The following is a 24,664-nucleotide window of genomic DNA, read 5'->3' on the forward strand; positions in this document are numbered from 1 at the left end:
GTGTGTGTGTGTGTGTGTGTGTGTGTGTGTGTGTGTGTGTGTGTATGTGTGTACTAGGGCTTGAACTCAGGGTTTGGTGCTCTTTCTTGTTTTTTTTTTCCCCTCAAGGTTAGCATTCTACCACTCACCATAACCTCTTGTTTTTTGATGTTTAATCGAAGATTAGAGTCTTCAGATTTGTCTGCTCTAGCTGACTTCAAATTTTGATCCTCTGAGGAAGGTCTAAGATAGTAGAATAGTGATAGGGAATAAGCCTATCTCTCTGATCAGAGGGATAGGGCCTTACCACAAATCTTGATTTTCAGAGCTCAGCCTCCTGAGTAGCTAGGATTAGTGGTGCCTGAGTTACTCTTAAATCTTAAAATTAATATCTAATTCTGAATCTATAGATGATAATAGTGGGTATACTTAATCGAAGCACCATATGGCAATCACTATGCTAAGGATTTTGCCTGAAATATTTTACTTAACCGTCCAAATAACATGTGAAACATGACATTATCCCCCTTCGAAGATTAGGAAACTAAAAATTTGAGAGATTAAACAAAGTTTTCTAAGGCCCTATAGCTGGCACATTGATTATAGCAAGCAACTCTGAAACACGATGTCCTAAAACAATAAAATGTTTCAGGACCAGGACTAGGGTAAGGAATGATGCAGGCTCAACAAAGGCCTTGGATGATCCCACTGTAAGCTCTAAAATTGGCATTGCTTTGGCCAGGGGTCAAGCCTGCACATACACATACAGATTTGTCAGCAGATATAAGCTTTCCCTACAGGGGTATTCTCTGGGCTGCATGCTCTCTTTAGACAGGAAATTCCCAGAGGAATCAGCTAAGTGCTGCTAGCCATCATCACTACTAGCAGGAGCCAAGGGACAGAATGTCTTAATCTTGCAGAGAGGTTGGTAACAGGTATCTGGATGACTTATTACAATATTCACCATACCCTCCCATTGACCCTCTCCTGGGCAAGTCTTCATTGAGTCATTGGAGAGCTGAGAGCTGCCCATCTGTGCAGCTTGGTCCATAATGTTCTCTTATTTTGCCCTTTACCTTTCCCACACCTTCAGTCTAAACCACCTTCCTCACAGTGCTATGATCCTGAATAGCTTTGCTTGCTTCATGTCAAAGCACATTCTAAAATGCAATGGCTTAAAACAAATATTTGTCAGCCTGTATCATTGTTTCAGCATTTTGTTATTTCCCTTCCCCTCCCCAAATTAGAAAAATGTATATACAAGATGCAGGATATTGGAATCAAATATAGTGAAAACAGGAGTTATACCAATAGGGAAGAACATACAAAAGAAACAAAAGAAATCACACAGTACATTATAAGTACATTAAAAACAACAGCAACAAAGATAAACCCTCTTCTGTTGGGATGTACAAAACACGATGTTAAAAACAAACTACAACTTGGGGGCGGGTGGAAAAGGTAGGAGTCGGGTAGGTGAGGAGGGAAGCGATAGCTGGGGAAAAACAAACGAGGGGGCAACAATGCTCAAAAGGAAATGTACTCATTACCTTACTCATGTAACTGTAACCCCTCTGAACAGTGTCTTTACAATAAAAAAACCCAAACCCAAATATTTGTCATTTCTCCCCATTCTGTTGATCTTATTTGGATCCACTCAAGTGTCTGCAGGCATCTGGAGAGTTGGCTGGGGGCTGGGTTGAGCTGGAGAAGAGAGTCTCTCTCTCCTTCCATGAGGGTCCTTCTTCCTAACTCGTTTTGTGAAGTGACACTGTCATGTAAATAGGTGCCTATATTTTGCAACATGCATGACTTCTCACACACTCTTTCTCTTAGTCTGTGAGAGGGTCTTATCTTGATTGGCTTTCAACTGGAATTTCTCCTGTTTCAGCTTTTCAAGTGCTAGAATTATAGGCAGGTGACACCATGCCCAGCTAACACAATCTATTGATCAAAGCCTGTCAGAAGGGCAGCCCTGATTCAGAAGACAGGAAAATGAACTGCCTCTTGATGGAGGAGCTATATTGAGTCAGTGACCATACTTAATCTATCAGACCAAGCTAAACTTAGTATCTATGGCAACTTCTGCTTAATTGTGCTTTACTTTTTCTTCCTAGTTCTTTTTACAATTTGCCATTATATTTATTTCTGTAGTCTGTTTCCCATTCTATGGGAGCTGAGAAGAAAGGTGTGATGCCAGCTTTTTCTCCACTTACCTCAACTGTCCACTGTAGCGCTTCACAAATAGTGGCCAATAAATATCAGCTGAATAAATGCAAAAGACAAATGAATGCAAGTCCCTCTCACATCTAAAATTCCATGACTGCTCTGATACTTCTTAGCCCAGAGTTACCAAAATTAGTAGCAAAATTAGAGATGGTTTCATTCTCCATATCTCAAAGCAGGGGTTCTCCAAGCATGTTTCCTGCACATCATCATGAGCAGAAGCATCCCCTTGAAACTCATTTACAAATGTAAATTTCGGAGTTCCATTCCAGACCTGCTGGACCAGAAACTCCAGGAGCAGGCCAAGAAATCTGTCATATCAAGTTTCCTAATAGATTCTGATGAACCATTGTCCCAAAGTGTGCACCTTGGTGGTGCTTAAGAGTTTAAGGGACCAATCACTGGGGAACTCAGTTAAACACAAGTAGGTTTCTGTACTACTGGGCTTCAATCACTTGGAAGCTTTAATTTGCTAATAAAACTAAGTCATCTCTGAAAGGTTAATGGTGGCCAGCTGGTCTTCTAGAAGCAGCTCATGAGACTAGCAGTTCATAGAAAGGATTTTGGCTCTTGGGGAAATCCAAATGGGGTTGAAGAATGCATACATTGTCAAAAAAGTTACAATAGAGTTTACAGATAATCCAGATTTCAAAGAGCTTTTAGATCCAAGTCAATACTCTGTATGACTTTGTGCAATTAGTTTGTTGACAAAACCACATATTGGTGATATTTTTAATGTTGTATTATTTTTCAAAAAGACCTTTGTTTTTTTCCTGTTATTTTTCTAATTTACAGATGAGGAAATCAAAGTTCAGAGGGGGCAAGGACTTGACTGAAATCATGAAGATTATGAATGCAAAAAAGGAATTAAAAATTATATGGCTGCAGAAAAGTGACTATTAGAAAAAATAATAAAAATGATCGTGGTGTTAGTGGCTCACACCAGTAATACTAGCTACTCAAAAGGCTGAGGCTTGGAAGATAGCAGTTCAAAGACAGCTCAAGCAGAAAAGTCTGCAAGATCCCGTCTCCAATTAACCAGCAAAATGCCAGATTGAAGGCATGAATAGAGTAGTAATAGATCCAGCCTTGAGCATAAAGGCTGAATGAGCATGAAGCAACTGAGTTTGAGCCCCATACTGGTAAGAAAGAAGGGAGACAATGAGGAAGGGAGGGAAAAAGAAGGAAAGAAAGTGGGAAAAAATAATGAAGGAAGGAAACCTATGATGCAGGCAACACTTTTTTGTTTGGCTCTTTGGAACCCTGGAAAAGTTAGACATTTCAAATGACATTAAGTCCTCCTGACAGGCAGCTAGGCAGGTGCAGCTGATACTGTTTCTTCCTCCATAGTGATTATACTGAGAAATCAGAATGCTCCTGGAACTGTCTATTCCTCACCTTAAACATGGAACCCCTCCATGTCAACATTTGGATGCCATTTAGTGAATGTTCCAATGTTATTTTCAGAAGTGAAGCAAAACTAGCATCGCTGCATTGTCCTCACCAAGTGCATCTGCATTCTCCAGGCTGGAAGAAAGCTAATGAACCACATCTTTCTACCTCACTGGTAGTGCTGCTCTGCTCTTCTGTTTATCAAGGAGAAACAACTATCCATGTATACATTCTCCAGAAAACTCGCCCTCAAATCATCACAAATCTTAAGTTTCTAAGAAAAGACAGCAACAAAAGACTCATTGCTGGAGAGTGACTATTAATGCAGAAGAGATGGAAAGTTATCATCTGGACTCAAAGTATTTTGCTTATGACAGCATCTGTTCTATTAGTTCACATCTGTCCTGTTTATTGTCAGCAAGATCATTATGTTACTATGATGTGATAGTAGCCATCTCCTCTGAGTGCCCATTATGTAACAAGCATTTAGCTGTGCTAAATGCTTTATGTATTATATCCCCATTTTACTGACGAGGGAACTGAGGCTTAGAAAGGTTCCTGTGCTTCAATGCCAGCCAATATGTTTAACACTGAAGTACACCTTAGTAGCATTGGGAAATGTAGGAAACAATTTGTGTCCTTTACAAACATTTGCATGATATTTACTTTTGGTTTTCCTAATCTTAAGATAATGGGTGCTGGTGGCTCATGTCTATAATCCTAGCTACTCAGGAAGTTGAGATCTGAAGATCACAGCTTGAAGCCAGGCTGGACAGGAAAGTCTGTAAGGCTATCTCCACTACAACTACAAGAAAAGCCAGAAGTGGAGCTGTGTCTCAAATGATAGGGTGCTAGCCTTCAGCAAAAGAAGCTCAGGAACAGAGCGTGGGCTCTGAGTTTAAGCCCCAAGACCATTACGCACACACACACACACACACACACACACACACACACACACACACACGATAATGTACTTTTTGGGTGTTGGGGATCAAACCCAGAGACTTGTGTAGGCTAAGCCACGCTTCCTGCTCAAGATCATATACTTTTAAGGTGCAGACTACTGAATTATTTTTAAGAAATTCTTTTCCTCCCCCACGTCCATTAATTACAAGAGTCAGCTGAGTGTTTTGGTGAACAATGTGGCTTTGATGTTAGGAATCCTCAGACATAATTTGTGGATGCAGTCTCATCTTGCAAATGGAGCACAGTATCTCTCAGAATGCCAGTGAGTGCAGAATGCACAGGTGTATGTATATACAGTTCTTGGCTGTAAGTCGTGGTCATTTCTATTTTTATTATGGGAGGTCTTCAAGTTCAGCCCAAGAGTCCCTCCTGTGCTGAATTTTCCCCATCCTGGTTCTGGGTCTTCCATATATGCTTCCTGCTCTTTACAGCTCAAATCACATCTACTTTTCAAGATGGTTCAAGATAAGTCCCCTAAGTCAACCTCTGTACACCCATTTGTTGAGTATGATTTGTTGGAGAGCTCAGCCCAGCCAGGTCAACAAGGCAAGTTCTATGCCTCAGTTTCCTTGTTCGTCAAGTCAGGATACAGTGGCACTCAGTTCCTCAAAGGGTTGTTAGGAGGATGGAATAAACAAATGGGAAGCTAACATGTGCTACCAGCAGTCATTAGGCTTGTAAATGCTGCAAAAGGGCACATTCTGTCAGAGAAAACAGCTTCAGACCACAACAAAACTCAGAAACAGTTTAAAGTCTTATCTGTTTGCTTTTCCCTCTTTCCCTATGGATGTCCAGTATGAGAAGGTCAGACAGCCTGTCTTCTATTCTCTTTAATGAACTCCCTGTGCTATAATTACTTGCCTATGGTCAAAAAGCAAGTCTTAAAGGCAAAGAACAACTAGAAATATCATTGCCTTCTCTTGTTTAATCATGACATGGAGCAACTTCAGCTCCATGGAATAAAAGTACAGTGAACAGGGCTTTTTTTCTGGAGGTGGGTGTTAGGGCTGGAACTCTTGTCTTGGGCATGCTAGGCAAGACCTCTCTAGTTCTAAGCTTCATCCTCAGTCCAAGGGCTATTTTAATGATGCACTTTCTCAAATTAATGTATCAAGGTAAGTTTAAAACTTGGAGATACTCTAAAACATATTATAACATTTCAATGTTGTTGACAACTTGTGAAAAGTTTCCATTACTAAGAAGCTAAGGTTCTTTGAAATTCCATGTTTTTAGAAGCTGGTCTTGTGGAAGAACTATGTTCTGGATTTTGTGTGTGTGTGTGTGTGTGTGAGAGAGAGAGAGAGAGAGAGAGAGAGAGACAGACAGACAGACAGACAGACAGACAGACAGACAGACAGACAGACAGATGGAGACAGACAGACAGATGGAGACAGACAGACAGAGTATTGGAAACTTGAACTTATAGCCTCTCTTTCTTGTTTGGCATTTTCTGCTCAAGGCTACTCAAGTCTGACGCTCTACCACCTCAGCCACAGCTCCACTTCTAGCTTTTTCCTGGTTAATCGGAGATAAGAGTCTCACAGACTTTTCTACTTGGACTAGCTTTGAACTTCAGTTCTCAGATCTCAGTCTCTTGAGTAGCTAAGACTATAGGTGTGAGCCACAGCATCTCACTAAGAAGTGTGCTCCTTTGTTACCAGCAGAGATCACTTCTGCTCCCGCCTAGTCCTATTCCCCTTCACAAGTTTTACATTGTTTTAATAGGCCGTCCGCTGTCTTTTCTCTGATCAAGTGGCTTGAATGGCCAAAACTTCTTGGGCACTGCTGTTGATGATTAAAATTGGAACACCCAACCACAGCCCACTCTGAGTAGGTTGGTACCAATTTATATCCTGTGGCTGTGTGGGCAGCACATTCTAAGGAGACAGCTGCTGGTTTGAAGACTGGGATGGGCATTCTGGAGTCTTGGGAACGTGTCAAATAGTGGGAGGCTCAGCTGTCTAGTAGCAAGTGAAGAACTTAGACAGGAAGTAGATGACCTAGTGAGAGCCTGGCTCCACTGTTGTCTAAGCTGTTTGTGTTTGGACAAGTCACTTCACTTCTCTGAGTTTCCTTCCTTCCTTCCTTCCTTCCTTCCTTCCTTCCTTCCTTCTTTCCTTCCTTCCTTCTTTCCTTCCTTCCTTCCTTTCCCTTCCCTTCCCTTCCTTTCTCTTCCCTTTCCTTTCCTTCCCTTCCCTTCCTTCTCTTCCTTCCCTTCCTTCTGGTTCTAGGGCTTGAATTCAGGGCCTTGAACTTTCTTGTGGCTTTTTGTGCTCAAAACTGGAGCTCTACCAATGTGAGCTGTGCCTCCACTTTCAGTGTTTTACTAGTTAATTGGATATAAGAATCTCACAGTCTTTTCTGCCCAGGCTAGTTTTGAGCCTTGAGCCTTAGATGTCAGCTTCCTGACTTTCTAGGATGACAGGCCTTTACCCATCTCAATTTTAGCTTAATGCTAGTTAGTAAAACTCCTCTCATCTCTTATTCAGCTCTCCCTCCCCCACCCCATGACATTCTCCAAACAGCTTCTACAAAATCTGAAGTTCCTTTGATGAAATTCATTCTTCTTTCTTTTATAGAGGATTCACCACTAGCTTGACCCTTGATCAGCTAGAGTAGCTGGTGTCACAGCTGATGTAGAGATGGTCAAATCCTGGCTACACATTAGATTTGTTTAAGAAGGTGCTGCTAAGAAGTGGAGCTGTGCCTCAAGTGGTAGAGTACCAGCCAGCCTTGAGCAAAAAAGCCAAGCAAGAGTACCCTGCACCTTGTATATACATTTATCTAATTTGAGGAGGGGAAGGGCAATAACAAAATGTTGAAACAAGGACACAGGATGACCCATTGCAACAATGAGACTCACAAGACACTATACTAGAAATGAACTTTACAACTTGTAGGGGAGGAGGAGTTGGGAGAAGTAGGGAGGTGGGGAAGGGAAGGGATAGTAGGAGAAAAACAGAGGAGGTAACTGCTTGGCAAGAAATGTACTCTTTACCTTTCTCATGTAACTGTAACCCTTCTGTACAGCATCTTTACAAAAAAAATCCAAGCAAGAGCTCGAGTCCTTGAGTTCGAGCCCTGGTGTCAGAATAACAGGGCACTTCTAGAACATATAGATTCCCACTGTTGAATTAAATCTGTGGGGGGTAGTCCTGAATATCTGTGTAGCTAACATTACCAAATATTAGCTGTTTAAATATTGTATTAAGAGCTTGCTATAAATTAGCTCATGGGCCAGGAGCCAGCGACTCAGGCCTATAATCTTAGCTACTCAGGAATTGATACATTTTTGATTTCCAATAAACCATCACAAGGTGAAGGTGAAGGTGTGACTCAAGAGGTAAAGTACTAGCTTTGAGCGATAAAGCCAACGAAGAATTTGAGGCCCTGAGTCAAGGCCCAGTACCAACACACACACACACACACACACACACACACACACACACACACACACACAGAGTCACACTAATTAGTGCATTCATTACAAGCATAAAAGTATTCTTATACATATTCTACTTAGTAGATAACTGTGCTGTTCAGTATAATCAGAGGCTGAGAGGAGGGGCCTCTGTGAAACTTGGGTCTTTCTTAGACTCAACATTATAGTCTACTGATGTTCTATTTTCTCTCCGATTTGTTTCAAGAATGACTCAATGTCTGATCTTCCTTGATACTTTCACATACTCTGAAAAGAGCCTCTGGCTCACTGATGTTAGTGGATGCCTGATTTCAGTGTACAGTTAGAAGAGGAGGTGCTATTAAGGTGATACCCAATATTTTCACACCCTCACCCACACTTCTTCTGCAGTGACTGCAAGGTGAGGCAAGCGTTAGTCATGTGTGTGGAGATCCAGGATGCACTGGGCATTTACTCTGATTAGAAACAATTAGAGAATTACTCACCATTGTTGTATTTACTTGCCCAAAGAAGAAAGGTTTTGACAACATAAACAAAATATTTAACTCTCTCCTACATATGTCTTATATTAAAAATGAGTTGGGGCAGCTACTGGTGGCTCATGTCTGTAATCTTAGCAATTAAGGAGGCTGAGATCTGGGGATCATGGCTTGAAGCCAGCCTGGGCAGGAAAGTCTATGAGACTCTTAAACCCAGATAACACCAAAAGAGCCAGAAGTAGAGCCTGTGGCTAATGTGGTAGAGTACTGGCCTTGAGTAAAAAAGCTCAGTAATAGTACCCAAGCCCTGCATTAAAGCCCCAGGTCAGGCACACAAACCAAACAAATAAAACCAAGGCAAAGATAGGCAACAGTGACTCACCTCTGTAATCCTAGCTACTCAGGAGACTGGGATTTGAGGATCAAAGTTTGAAGCCAGCCAGGGCAGGAAAATCTGTGAGACACTTATCTCCAATTAGTCACTAAAGAGAGCTGGAAGTGGAACTCTGGCTCAAGTGGTAGAGTGCTAATCTTGAGCAAAGAAGCTTAGGGACAATTCCCAGGCTCTGAGTTCAAGCCCTAGGGTTGGCAACCTCTGGAAAAAAGAAATAAATATAAAAAAATAAATACCCAAGGCAAAAAGAATCTGGAGATGTGGTTTAAGTTATAAAGGGACTCTATGGATCTGAGTTCAAGCCCCAGTACCATCATTATCTATCTATCTATCTATCTATCTATCTATCATATATATCACATATGTGTGTGTGTGTGTGTGTGTCTATGAATATGAATATGGAATCAAGTCATGGCTCTTTAAACAAGTGTTCCAGAAAGTGTATCATATTATATTGGAAGCAGGTCTGTAATAAGAAATTATATGACTATTTTCTAAACCTTTTTATTTAAACAAATAGAAGAAATAAATTAAGTAGAGAAAGTCTGGGAGGTAGAGCAAAATCCACATTGAAACACCAGATAATTGGGCTATGTAATGGATAAAATTAAATCTAATAGATAAAATCTAATAATGAGTAATGTAGTCTCTGTATTTACTTTAACTCAGTCAGTTGCAGAGTAAGTAATAATAGCTTTGAAAGACATATGATCTTTTTTGTAGGATTTATTTTTTTAATTATTTATTTTTTTGTTTATGGATTCTAAGGAATCAAACCCAGGGCCTTATACATGTTAGGCAAGTACTCTACCACAAAACAACACTCCCAGACAATACACATATTCTTAAGTCCTCAGTCTTTTTTTGGGGGGGTGGGTGGGTCATGGCATTTGAACTCTGGGTCTAGGTGCTGTTCCTGAGCAATTTTGCTCAAGTCTAGTGCTCTACCACTTTGGGCCATAGCACCACTTCCAGTTTTCTGGTGGTTAATTGAACATGAATCTTACAGACTTTCCTGCCTGGACTGGCTTTGAACTGTGATCCTCAGATCTCAGCCTCCTGAGTACCTAGGATTACAGGCATGAGCTACCAGCACCCTGCCTCAAACTTCGTTTTTAAGAACATGGCCTAAAGAAATAATTATGGCCATTCTTATTTCCTCTTCAGAGAAGTTTTTCTTTAAGTCTTTAGCCCACTTATTTATCGATAGTTGTTTCTTTGAGGATTTGTTGTTGGGGGATTTAATTTTTTGAGTTCTAAGTATATTTTATAGATGAGACCCTTGTCTGTTGTATGGCTAGTGAAGACCTTCTTCCAATCTGTGGGCTTTCTATTGATCTTGCTAACTATGTTCTTTGCCATGCAGAAGCTCTGCAGCTTCATGCAATCCCACTTGTCCAACCTTTCTTTGATTTGTTGTGTTTCTGGGTCTCTATTAAGAAAATTTCAGCCTGTGCCAAGGAGACCTAGGGTTTCTCCTATTCCTTCCTGTAATGTTTTCAGGGTATCTGCTTTGACTCCGAGGTGTTTGATCCATTTGGAGTTGATTCTGGTGCAGGTTGATATATAAGGATCTAGCTTTAGTTTTCTACAGGTGTTTACCCACTTTTGCCAGCACCATTTATTGAAGAGGCTGTCTTTCTTCCATTCTATTTTTTTTAGTTCCCTCATTGAAGATTAGGTGGCTATAGATCTGTGGGTTCATTTCTGGGTTTTCAATTCTATTTCATTGGTTCTCAGGTCTGTTCTTGTGCCAGTACAAGCTGTTTTGATTACTATGGCTTTGTAGTAGAGTTTGAAATTTGGTATTGATATTCCTCCAGCAGTGTTCTTTCTGTTAAGGATCGCTTTTCCTATTCAGGTCTTTTATTGTTCCATATGGATTTTTAGATTGCTTCTTCTATTTCATTGAAGAATGAGGTTGGAATATTGATAGGTATCACATTGAATTTGTAGATAGCCTTTGGAAGTATTGCCATTTTCACGATGTTGATCCTTCCAATCCAGGAGCATGGGAGGTTTTTCCACTTCCTAAGTTCTGCTCTGATATCCTTTTTCAGGTTTTTAAAGTTTTCATAAGAATGACCAATAGACACATGAAGAAATGTTCAACCTCTCTAGCCATAAAAGAAATGCAAATCAAAACAACATTGAGATTCCACCTCACCCAGTTAGAATTGCTATATTAAAGAAATCTAATAACAACAGATGCTGGAGGGGATGTGGACAGAAGGGAACCCTACTGCATTGTTGGTGGGAGTGTAAACTTGTTCAACTACTTTGGAAAGCAGTATGGCGGTTCCTCATCCACATAGTGCTCCCCTTTGGCCCAGCCGTCCCACTTTTGGGCATTTATCCAAACAATTACAAACAAGGCCATACTAAGGCTACCAGCACAACTATATTTATTGCAGCATTATTTACTGTAGCTAAGATATGGAACCAACCCAGATGCCCCTCAGTAGATGAATGGATCAAGAAAATGTGGTATATATACACAATGGAATTCTATGCCTCCATCAGAAAGAATGGCATTGCTCCATTTGTTAGGAAATGGAAAGACTTGGAAAAAATTATATCAAGTGAAGTAAACCAGGCCCAAAGAAACATAGGTCCCACAGTTTCCCTTATTTGCAATAGCTAGTACATGTGTAGGACAAGCAGAAAAGGCCAAAAGCTATGTACATATGACCATTTAAGATGATAGTAAGTGAAATGAATCCCAAGATAGAGACACAAATATCTTTTTTCTTTCTTGCTATTGTTTCTAACATATTTATAATTTTGTTGCTTTGTAAGTTTCTCCCCCACAGTATAACCCCCCCCCTTTTTTTTAACTGTATTTGATGTCTTGTATATATACTTTCTAATTCGGGGAGGGGGAGGGAAAAACAAAATGCTTAAATAAGGATACAGGTTGACCCATTGTAGCAATGAGATGTACTAAACACTATGGTGAAAACAAACTTTTCAACCTTGGCGGGGATGGGGGGGTGGGAGGAGCGTAGTTGTGAAGGTGGGAGGGAAGGGATGGTAGGGGAAAACAAAGGAGGAGGCAACAATGCTCAATAGGAAACGTACTCATTACCTTGCTCATGTAACTCTTTACAGCATTTTTAAAATAAAAAACATACAAAAAGAAGAAGAAAAAGAAACTTCTCTATGAGGTGTTCATCAAACCATTGTTATAATAGAGAAAAACTGGGAACAAATCAAATGTCAATCAAGAAGGGTACAGAAGACAGTGCAAGCTGTTCACACAATATCCATTCTCCCACACCCAGATAAAGGAAACTGTATTTTTTAGCTTTCCTTGCAGCTAGAAATGACATTGCTAAACAAAAATTGTTAGCAGTCAGAGGTCAACTTATATCTACATTATAATATGATGGGACTGCTATCAGGGTTGAAATTCTTGGCTTTTGTATGAATAGAATTTTAGGGTCCTCAAATGGCAACACCATGTCTTTTGTGAATGGACATAGAATGGGGTGCTTTTCCTTCTGTAAACCAAGGTGTGGAGCTTGGTTCAGTTCTGGGGGGTCCATTGTGACAGTGTCTAGCTGGCTATCACAGAGACATCACTGCTTCCTTAATGGTCAAATGTTTGCCATGTGGAAAAAAGAATAAGAGTTCACCTGTATCAATTTTTATGAGTAAGGCACTGGTTTAAGTGTTTCACGTGCATATGTCTTTTAATTTGGGTTACAGACTAAGTTTAAGTGACCAGAGTAAAGCAGTTTTCCCATGATCCCACAGCTGGTAAGGCTCAACCTTGAGCTTATTTTATTCTAGAGATGGTACTGTTAGCCTTAAGACATCAAGGAGTAGAATGTGTTTGAGGAGCAGAATGAGAGCTAAACACATTTTGGTCTTAATATGGAAGAGGGCATATAATACTTTGAATCATTCAATAGTGGACTGGACTGCTTTGTTGTATAAGAGAGCAATCTGTCACAGAAAGAATCCAATCAGAAGCTAGCTAGCCCTGGAAAGAGGAAGCTGTCTCAGAACATAGCAGTATCCTTAGTGACCCTCTGGCATACTCTTTCAGGTGTCACTATGCAGATGGGCAAGGTATGGCTTTCAAGTCTCCTTTTATTTTAATCTCTTTCAAATCTTGTTCTCATCTAGCTAGTTACATTTCCAATTAGTGCTAATTGCTATCATTATCACTTTCTTTCCTAAAATTTAGATGATATGACATCAAATAGCTATAGTTTTTTTTTTGTTGTTGTTGCATGGAATTAAGACATTCTTTTGACCTTCATAAGGAAATCTCACTTAGTAAATAAGTTACATGTTGACTTTCCAAAGCTTTTAGTCAAGATTTTTTGACTCAAACAGATTTCTTCCCTCAAATTTGTAGATATTTATGTTCTCACTACAGTGGGTCTGGCATTGGGGTCAACATAATGAAGGTGACCTGGAACAGATAGGTATGTGGGTGAACACTGAGTCATGAGGCAGCTGTGCCAGTCTAATCCTGATAAGAGCCATGCTATAGAGGTACACTGTACTGTGAGATTTGATAGGATGGGCCTCTAGCAGAAGACTTGCAGAGAGCTTCTGGAGCCCAGGCCATCTGCATGATGGCTAAACCGAAGTTTTCTAGGCAGAGAAGTAGAAGAAGAGGACAGGACACAATGTAAATGGCAAGAAGCAGCCTTATTCTTGGAAGATATGAATTCAGATCTCAGTTGAGCCTGCAACATTTCCTCTGGTGGATTTTCTATGAATAATTAGTCTGAATTTCTGAGGCCTCAGAAACACTGGGGGAAATGAATACTAGTAAATACTATTTACAAAGCTATTTGCTTTAAGGATTTGGTTGTTCTCTTTGCACCTTCTGAACTTTGCAGAGCATAATCCAAGGCAAGCCTGAGGTCTGTGCATGTGGTAGTCAAAGGTAGGAGCCCTTTCCCGTCTTCAGCCTCAAAATACCTGTTAGAAAAAAGATTCCAGACATGCAGCGTATGTTCAGCATGTTCTGAGAAGGGCATCTGCCACTCGAAACAACATCTGACATGCATCATGCTCCAATAAACTTCACTTTGGAACAAGGTCACAGAAAGAATGAATTTCAATCTTTACTCACAGTATAATTTTGCTCTTAAAGAGAAACTCAACATTTAAAAAGTCATGCATCTTTTCCTTATTTTTAGGACTGCTTTTGCTTCCAAATGTTTCCTGGCTAGCACCCAGCTTTTTATGTGTGTTCCTGAAACTTTAGAAAGAACAGTTTCTGAAAGTCACATTGGCAGTTGAGAAATTTGGAAAGCTGAAACAGAATATAGTCTGACCACTGAATTTACTATGTATCCAGTAGATAATGGTAGCCTTCATTAATTGAGTATTTACTATGGGTCAACCACAGTCATTGGAACTTTCAAGGCAAGTTCTTATTCAGTTGCTTCACATGTATGAGGTCAGCACTCGTAACCATTTCTCTTAAAATTTTTCTTCAAATGGGAAAATAGGCTGAAAAGCGCAAAGTGAATTGTCCACTGCCACACAGCTTGCAAAGGGGAGAAACAGGACTTACTGTGTGACCATAAATTCCCAGTGTAACTTTTTATTACAGTTGTTCCCATAGCTTGAAAATTGCATGATGGAAATACTGGCCATAAGATCTTTAGACAGATTCATATTTGGCCCCCATTGTACTTACACTTCTAGGCTTCAACAATGCAGCCTCTTCTCAATTTCACTGTAAACATTCCATTAACAATCGGTTTAAAGACTGTTGAATGAGCAAGATGAGTTCATAGTTACTAGACTGCATAAAGCACAGTCTTTAGTCATTGGAAGAGGCAGCAGGGACCACCAGTTCTGTGGGATGAATACTGCCTGGGTGGTTGGGAAATTAGGGCTACTTTAACTTCACCAGGGCTGGTCTCTAGTTTACATGACAACATGTAATCATGCAGCATTTCTGTACGAGTAGAGTCCTGGATGCTATCAACTATTTCCCCCTCCCCGTAACCTGCTCCAGTCCTTGAATTCTGGTCCTGGGCACTGTCCCTGAGCCTCTTCGTGCTGAAAGCTAGAGCTCTACCACTTGAACCACAGCACTACTTCTGGCTCTTTCTGAGTAGTTTAATTGGAGATAAGAGTATCATGGACTTTTCTGCCTGGGCTAGCTTTGAACCACAATCATCAGATCTCAGCCTCCTGAATAGCTAGGATTATAGGTGTGAGCCACCAATGCCTAGTTTTTTTTTTGTTTTGTTTTGTTTTGTGTTTTGTCATAGTGTTTGAACTGAGGGCCTGGGCACTGTCCCTGAGCTTTTTCACTCAAGGCTATCACTCTACCACTTTGCGCCACAGCACCACTTTCACTATCAACCTTTTTAGTGAATTCTTACAGTTTCTTAACTGAAGAAGAACACAGTAATTGAAAAACTCCTAAGGAGGATATTGATTGGCTTGGTATGCTTATATGTTTAATTCTTGGAGCAAATCACTGTGGCCAAAGATGAATTGTTTTCAAGGACTTCTGAAGCCAAGGGGTAATATTAGGATACACCAAGATAAAAGCTATAATTTGACCATATATATTTTTGCATAAATTCCAAATACACATAAATATGTGTGTATATACTCTCTTGGAATATGTGTGTATGAGTACGTGTGTGTGTGTGTGTGTGTGTGTGTGTGTGTGTGTATTTCAGTGGTAGAGGCCTGGTTTGCTCTCTACCAAGAAATTGAGAGGAAGTCATAGATCCAAAGGAATATACACTATGTCTTAATAAGAATTATCTCAGAGGGTAGATTTTCATTTTTTTTCTAGAAAAAGATTAGGTTTTATTTTATAACCATTCTTCCTGATTTTGTAAGATGAAAAACACTTTAAAGATTTTTATTAAAAGGTTAAGTTAAAAAAAGTTCAAACTGGGGCTGAGAAGGTGGCTCAGTGGTAGAGCGCTTGCCTTGCATGCATGAGGCCCTGGGTTCGATTCCTCAGCACTACATAAGCAGAAAAAAAAAGCCAGAAGTGGTGCTATGGCTCAAGTGGTAGCATGCTAGCCTTGAGCTGAAGAGCTGAGGTACAGCGCCCAGGCCCAGAGTTCAGGCCCCACGACCCGACCCCCCCCCCAAAAAAAAAGAAAAAAAATGTTCAAACTGATAAGCTTTTCGTTCATCTGCTCGTGATTTTCACTTATCAAACCTGGGAGCAATCATTCTAAAGTTGTTGCCAATTGGGCACATATTTTTTTTATCATTTAAAATAATTTGTTTTCTTTCTTTAGTCTCCTTCAAGCAAATGAGTTCCCTTTCATTTAATTGTGTAGTTAAGGCTTTTGTTTAGAAAAGAACTATTTCTCAGAACTGATTCAAAACCTGTTTCAAGAAATGGATGAATTTTTGGCAACGTAAGTTTTGAAGCTTTGTACTGTCTGTAACAATTGCTTAGTGCTAGAACATTCAGTAATCTGAGCCACTATTGTAGGTGGTAGGATATATGCTTAATGCTTGGAAGGAAAGCCAGTCCCATTTTCTGTCCTTGCCCAGTTCTGCCTTTATCTAGCATTGGCCCCTGTCCTAAGGCAGGTTGATTAATGGACCCATCACTTGTATCTTTGCAGTACAACTGCAGATTCCACTGTTCTAATTTCATTAATGATTCTCCTATTATTAAAAAATGGTTCATATTTATCCAGTACTCCTGGTACTTATGCAAACATCTATCTTACTGACTTTTTAAATGCATAGACCAAGGCAGGTATTTTGTAGATCTTGGGTTCTTGGTTAAAAGGAGTACCAAAAAATTAATAAATAAAAAATAAATTAAAAAATCCATTTGGTTCCAAGAAACATTTGTAGGTGGTTTTTATCCTTTCTCTCACAAACAGAACCTATTCTTGGGCAAACATTTTTCTTCTACCCAGATGACTCCAAGATAATGGAAGCAGACATTCTGGGCAGCCCAGAAAGCCAACACTAGGAAGTGAGCTATAAGTTAAAAGCCCAGTATAAGAAATTCTTCTGTAACCCTAGCTACTCCATAGGCTGAGATCTGAGGATAGCTGTTCAAAGCCAGTCCGGTCAGAAAAGTCCATGAGACTTTTATCTCCAACAAACCACTAGAAAACAGCACATGGTGTTGCAGTTCAAGTAGTAGAGCGCTCGCCTTGAGCTGAAGAGTGCAGGGACAGCGTTCAAGCCCTAGGATTGACCCTAAATAAATAAATAAAAATAAAATAAATTTTTCTTTGCAATCCCAGCGTACAAAATTCTTATCATTCAAGCCATAGCACTCTCTTTTTTTTCTTGTTTACTCTGCTTCTCAAAACTTTTAACCAGGCGCTGGTGGCTCAGGCCTACAATCCTAGCTACTCATGAGGCTGAGATCTGAGGATCACGGTTCAAAGCCAGCTTGGGCCAGAAAGTCCGTGAGATTTTCATCTCTAATAAATCACCAGAAAACCATAAGTTGTACTGTGGCTTAAGTGGTAGAGTGCTCACCTTGAGCTGTAGAGCTGAGGGACAGTGCCCAGGCCCAGAGTTCAAGCCCCATGACCGACAAAAACAAAACAAAAAACAAAACACAAGTTCCAATAAAAGTTTAATAATAAAACAAGAAGCTAGTCACAGCTGTGATTTTCTAACTTGTTTTTCACAATTAAAATGTAATGCACCTTAATCACTGAGATTTTGGTGCCCCCTTAAATTCTGCATGTAAGAACAGTGTTTTCTTGCCTTACCTCCTCATTTCTACTAGTCCTGTTTTTGTTTTTTTTTTTCTTGGTGCTGGTACTGGCCCTTGAACTCAGCACTCTGTCTCTCACTTGGGTTTTTGGTCAAGGTTGGTTATCTGCCACTTGGGCCACGTATTTGTCTCTGGATTGAGTAGCTAGCATTACAGGTATGAGTCAATGGTTCCCAGCAAAAGTTAAACTATTAAGTACAGAAATTTTGCCTCTATAGAAGACAGAAAAAAGAACTTTGTTATATAAATGATACTTGAAAGATGGTCATATTTTAATATCCTCCTCCCAGTTTTGTTATTTTGTTTTCTAATATGAAGAATTGTATTATTTGTTTGCTTAAAAGTTTTTTAAGGTTTTTTTTTTTCAGCATCTGTGTGGATGGAAATGCAGTTAGGATTTAAGGTAAGAACCTTCATGGGTTTCTATCATAGCTCAGTTCTTCAGAAGGAAATAAATATGATGTTTGAACATAACTACTTTAGGAACAAAGTGGAGGAGTCAAGGAGCCAGGATTTGAGTAAGATCAATACAAACGTGAGCACAAAGCATTAGGGAAAATTTAAAGCTTATTTCTGTCTTTTCCCCCTCTTTTTGGAGTCTTCCAACAGGCCTGTTGTTCTTGAAAAAAAATGGCCACCTCCTAACTTTATAGCTTTTTATCATACTGTAAAATGTGCTAATGGACTACCTGTAAGAAGCCAAGAAAGGAAGAAGTCTAAGTGATTGGCAGCAGCTCATAGAAAAACACACACCATTTAGAAACAGATACAGTAAGGATCAGAGTAGCTGGACCACCTGTGGCATCTTTCCAGAAGCAGAATGTAGAGTCCCTAATGACTGTGATGGCATGGACTTGTGAGGTTTTCCCCAGGCTTAAGGGCCATATTTGCTTATTGGATTATAGTGACCTGGGATGAAGTATTTGTGTAGGTATAAGGAAGCTGGCTTTTCACTTCAGACAACACTGTGGTTATATGGAAGAGAAACTTCCTCATGTTACCTGAGGAAGAAAAAAGAAAAGAAAAGATTTGGCAAATCAAGTATGAGGTGCTGGTGTGTTATCTACATGGAGTAAGTTGTCAGGCAACCATATTTGTTGATTCTAGAATCTCTTTTCAGTTCACATGACTATCAATTCTCTTCTATAAGGACCAGTTATTTTCTGGGCAAGCTTGTTCTCCTCTTCCCTCCCTTCCCTTCCCCTCCCCTCCCCCTTTTCCCTTCCCCTTTCCTCCCCTCCCTCCCCTCTCCTTCCCTCCTCTCTTCTCTCCTTTTCTTCTCCTCTTCTCTTCCCTCTCCCCTCCCCTCCCTTCTCCCCTTCCCTTCCCTTCTTTTCTCTTCCTTTCCCTTCTCTCCTCTCTCTATATCTACATATCTACACTTCTGTATCTGAGAGAGAAACACACTGAGGGAGGGAGGAGAGTGATTTTGCTATCTTTGCTCCATGGTTTGGGTGTCATAGTTCTGATCTGAGAACCATGATCTACAAGCTTACCATCTAGTGGCGGCAAACTGACTCATTTTAAACTCCATTTGAAGTACAGGGGAGAAAGTCCATCATACAGCATTCAGAGACTAGTGCCACCCCATCCATCAAGGCTGGGCTTCCAGCATTTGTGGGTGACCACTCCAGTATGAGCACAGGTAGGGCAGCAAAGTGGGATGAAACAGACAAATTAACATTTTCATGGGAAGTCTTTTTTACCCCTGAACCCCTAGAAGGTGGCTGACAGATCTTTCTGCATGCTCTCACAGTTCTCTGAGCTTTGTGGTGTTGTAATTACTAGCTTCTCAGGTCTCTCCCTCAGTAAACTATATAATTTTTAAGGCCTGGGGTGCTGTACCATAGGACCTAACAGGGAGAGCATGCTCAATAAATATTTGTGGAATGAATGAACTAGTGAGAAAAAAATCTGCCATGGAAGTGTGCTGGAGAAGGGTTTGCTACCATGAAGAAAGATGTGGAAACCCAACAAAATATAATGAAGCAAAACATAAAACAAACAAAAAAAAAACCTGGGGCAGATGGCCTCATGCCTGTAATCCTAGCTACTTAGGAGGCTGAGATCTGAAGATTGAAGTTCAAAGCCAGTTTGAGCAGACAAATCCCTGAGACTCTTATCTCTAATTAGTCAGCAAAAAGCTGGAGGAATAGTGGAAGTAGTAGGATGCCAGCCTTAGCTGTAAAAAAGCTAAGCAAGGTCTTCAGGCCCTGGATTTAGACTCTGGTACCAGAAGAAAAGATAGAAATAAAAATAAACCTGGGGCAAAAGAGCAAGTTTTATAGAACACATTTTATAGTATTCACTGGGTGGAGGTGAATGAGATCTCAATACCTACTTAGGATTATTAGCATCTTGAGAGGGGTATTTGTGTATTTGTGTCTAGAGAAATATGTATATTTTAAAGTTTGGGAAAGTTAGCAGAGTGAGATTTTTTTTTTGGTTGGTTGTGGGGCTTGAACTCTGGGCCTGGGTGCTGTCCATGGATTCTTCAGCTCAAGGCGAGTGCTCTACCACTTGAGCCACAGCGCCACTTCCAGTTTTCTAGTGGTTTATTGGAGATAAGAGTCTCACAGACTTTCCTGCCTGGGCTGGCTTTGAACCTCTATCCTCAGATCTCAGCCTCTTGAGTAGCTAGGATTACAGGCATGAGCCACTGGTGCCTGGCTCACTTCTGGTTTTCTAGTGGTTGACTGGAGAAAGGCATCTCATGGACTTTCCTGCCTGGGTTGGTTTTCAACTGTGATCCTCAGATCTCAGTCTCTGAGTAGTCAGCATTAGAGGTGTAAGCTAACAACACCTGGTGAGAGAGATTCTTTATCTTTTAAATTTTTTCAGGCTGGACACTAAGTCCCAGAGAAGGTAAATATGGCTTGTTTAAGATCTCTTGATTTACTGTTGGAAGTTGCGCTTTTTTTTTTTTTTTGTAATTTTTGTTGTAGAGGGATTGTAGTTACATAAGTCAGGTAATGAGTACTCTCTTTTTGAACAGTGTCATCTCTTCCCTCATTTTCTCCCAGTTTTTTTTTCTCATAAACTCCTCCCTCACAAATTATAAAGGTCATTTTCAACATAGTATCAAGTGAGTATCACTGGTGCATTTGTTCACTTTTTTTTTTTTGCTGGCTTTGTCTGTTTATGTGGTGCTGAGGAATCGAACCCAGGGCCTCATGCTTGCAAGGCATGCACTCTACCGCTGAGCTACCTTCCCAGCCCCCATTTGTTCACTTTTTGTTCCACCATTTCTATGCTCCCCCTAACCCTTCCCAAAACAGATAACTTATATACAAGACAAAAGGTACAGAAGCCAAAAACATCAACAAAGGAGGGAAAAAAACACTTAAAAACAAACTCATAAAAAAACTCTTATTTCCATTTCTTGGAGTTCCTTTGAATAAACATCATTTTAATATCTGTAGCTATTGAGCCTTTGTGAGCCTCTCCTAAGAATATCCTCCGTTGGTCTCATTGTGTGAATGTTCAGAGTCCTGTTTAATGTATCATTTTTAAGTATAGGCTTTTGTCTTTTATCCTCCTTGTGTTTACTTGTAGATTTATAGGCACATTTTAATTACCACAAATGAGGGAAGCCAGGCAATCTATGTTTCTTTGGGTCTGACTTACTTCCCTCAACATAATTTTTTTCAAGTCTATTTACTTACAAATGGGGCAATGTCATTCTTTCTGATAGAAGCATAGAATTCCATTGTGTATATATATACCATATTTTCTCGATCCATTCATCCACTAAGGGGCATGTGGGTTGATTCATATCTTGGCTATGGTAAACAATGCTGCAGTAAACATGGTTGTGCTTCTAGCTTTAGTGTGGCCTTGTTTATTGTCTATTGGCTAAATTGCTGGTTCATAAGGAAGCTCTATGTTTAGTCTTTTTTTTTAAAATTTATTTATTTATTTTTTATTTGTGAACATACTGTACAGAGGGGTTACAATTACGTGGGCAGGATAATGCGTACATTTCTTACCAAGCATTGCAGCCTCCTCCTTTGGTTTACCCTTCACATCCCTTCCCAGCATCCCCCCTCCCCCCCAATCCCAACCCTTCTCCTCCTCCCTCTTCCCCCCCCCCACCGACGTTGTAAAGCTCGTTTTGGACATGACAACTTATACTTCTCGTTGTTGCATCAGGTCCACCTGTATCCTTAAACAACTGTTTTTTCCCCATCTCCTCCACAAGTTATACTGACATCAAATATAGTGAAAGCAGGGGTTATACTGTGGGGGAGGGACATACAAAGCAACAAAGAGATAGTCTTATAAATGCGTTAGAAACACATGCATGAAAGAAAAAACATTAAAATACATGTCTAAGGGTTCATTTTCCTGACATCACATTATCTGACCTTTTCCGCTTGACTCATACATATACTAGGTATTGCAAATAAGGGAAAGACATAATTTTTTTTTTTTTGGGTCCAGTCGTGGGGCCTGAACTCTGGGCCTGGGCGCTGTCCCTCAGCTCTTCAGCTCAAGGCTAGCGCTCTACCACTTGAGCCACTGTGCCACTTCCGGCTTTTTTCTTTTTGCTTATGTGGTGCTGAGGAATTGAACCCAGGGCCTCAAGCATGCAAGGCAAGCGCTCTACCACGGAGCCACCTTCCCAGCCCTTCTATGTTTAGTCTTTTGAGGAACCTCCATACCACTTTCCAGAGTGGTTGAACAAGTTTACATTTCCTCCAACAGTATAGTAGTATCCCTTTTGGTCACATCCATATATGTTATTCCATCTGTTATTATTAGTTCTTGATAATGGCCATTCTAACTGGGATGAGATGAAATGTCAATGTTGCTTTGATTCACATTTCTTTTATGGCCAGAGATGTTGAACATTTCTTCATGTGTCTATTGGCCATTCTTAATTCTTAGAAGTCTCTTTTTAAGCCTTTAACCCATTTATTAATTGTGTTGTTTCTTTGAGGGTTTATTAAGGGGGGTTAATTTTTGAGCTCTCAGTGTATTTTAGATATGAAGTCTTTGTCTGATGCATAGCTGATAAAAATCTTGTCCTATTCTGCGGGCTTTCTATTTACCTTGTTAGCTGTGTCCTCTGCCATGAAGAAGCTCTTCAGTTTTATGCAATCCCATTAATTCAGTCTTTCTTTGATTTGTTGTGATTCTGGATCTTAGGAAGTTTCAATCTGTGCCTAGTCAATTCTGCCAGCACCATTTGTTGAAGAGGCTATCTTTCTTCCATACTGTGTTTTTGGCTCCCTTATCAAATAATAGATGGCGATAGGTCTGTGGATTAATTTCTATGTCTTCTATTCTATTCTGTTGGTCCTTAGGCCTATCTTTGTGCCAGTACCAAGCTGTTTTTTTTAATTACTGATTTTTTACTTAAAGTAATTCTTCTTTTGTTTTGTTCCCCCCCAGCTGATCTGAGACTCATCATTAACCGGATGAGTGATTGAATTATAGCTGTTTGTTATCACATCCTGCTGAAGTGATTATTCTTAACTTTTTTACTAGGCCAAGGACTGAATTGGAAAGAAATCTGTTGCAAACCATAAACCCTGTGGGAAAAGAACATTTATGATATATAGTATACCTTTGATATTCATGTGTACATATTGTATGTAAATACATATATAACACACATATAATTTATATTTGTAGTATAATATATACTTATATATGTGCATTTGTGTTATAACAACTCCAAAGCCTAAGTATTCCTTTTTTGAAACCATGGATCAAAAACAAAAGAGGCTAGGAATAGTGGACATTGGACACTGTATTTAAATTTGTATCAGGGTCCCATTTAGGAATATTTGACTTTCCTGAAAGATAGTAAACATCTTACAGTTTTGGTTTGTTTTTTTTTTTTTTGGTAAGATTAGTTGAGAAATGTAAGTGACTGCACATAGAAAGTACGCAAAAGTACATTTCAAATAGTATAGGATTTTAGGAATTGTCAAAAGATTCAGCAGGACTCACATAACAAGCTTTTTAAGCCCAGGCAGTCAAGGATATAGGACAAACTGAACTCAGTAGGTGTAGTTTGATTTGCCCCTGAAACATTAGGGTCAGGTGGAGTGCTGCTTGTTGGGTACAGACAGAAAGAAGAGGATGAGGGGCGGAGAAGGTTCAGAGGCCAGAGACTCTGTAAAACCCTAAATACCATTAGTGTAAGGAAGGCACAAGAACAGGTGTTTGGGCTGGAGAAGAAAGCCATCTTTGTCTCAGAATCCAATTCCCTAAGTAGAAATTGGTTACTATTTGAATTCTCTCCAGGGAGGATGGAAGAAATCCCACAGATACCCGACTCATTCCACACCTCTACTCACCCAGACATCCCCTGGCTAAATCTACTTCATTTATCTGAGTTTCTGGCAGGAGACATTTAGGTCTGGCCACTCAAATTGCATGAAGCCGACTCATCAGGACAGAAAGGAAATCACTGCTTTCCGGATGTCAGCAAGAGACATCAAGTTTGTGTACACCTGTGTTTCCTGGTCCCCTTTCTAAAAGAAAATGGCAGTAGCAGGAGCTCGACTTGTTGAGTGGGCACTTTGTTTAATAAAAAAACTTCTCTAAATCCTCCTGTTCCTTACCTCAAAAAGGTGTGTGTGTGTGTGTGTGTGTGTGTGTAACTCAGGCACCATCTTTCTCTCTTAAATGTGACAAAGCATACACTAAGAGGCACATATCAATAAAGAATAGTTTTTGTTGTTGTTACTATGGTTATCTTCTTCATCCTGTCTCTCCTTGAGGTAACAAGAAGGTGACAACATTCTGGAATCTTTTCATCCTCCTAAGGATCATTAAGCTGATGGGACAGCGCAGCGAATGGAAGCTCCTCCCCCTCCCCTAAAGCTTAACTTAAAAGGTAAGTGCTATCCTTGCTCCAGTCCCCAGCTGGAGCAAAACCACCTGACACGTCCCAGCTTTTCGAGACGGTCACCCGGGAAGGGGGCCACCCGGGAAGAGGCCGGGCCTAGGACTGAAGGTAGGAGTCAGGTGCTTCAGGACTGAGGCCTCCACGGAGCAGGCGCTTTGACGACCCCGCCGCCGCCACCCCCATTTCGCCCCGGCCTGGGCGCTCTCTGCTGCCCCCCGCGGAGGCGCTC

Source organism: Dipodomys ordii, unplaced genomic scaffold, assembly GCF_000151885.1.
Source record: "Dipodomys ordii isolate 6190 unplaced genomic scaffold, Dord_2.0 Scaffold132, whole genome shotgun sequence".
In the NCBI taxonomy this organism is placed as follows: Eukaryota; Metazoa; Chordata; class Mammalia; order Rodentia; family Heteromyidae; genus Dipodomys; species Dipodomys ordii.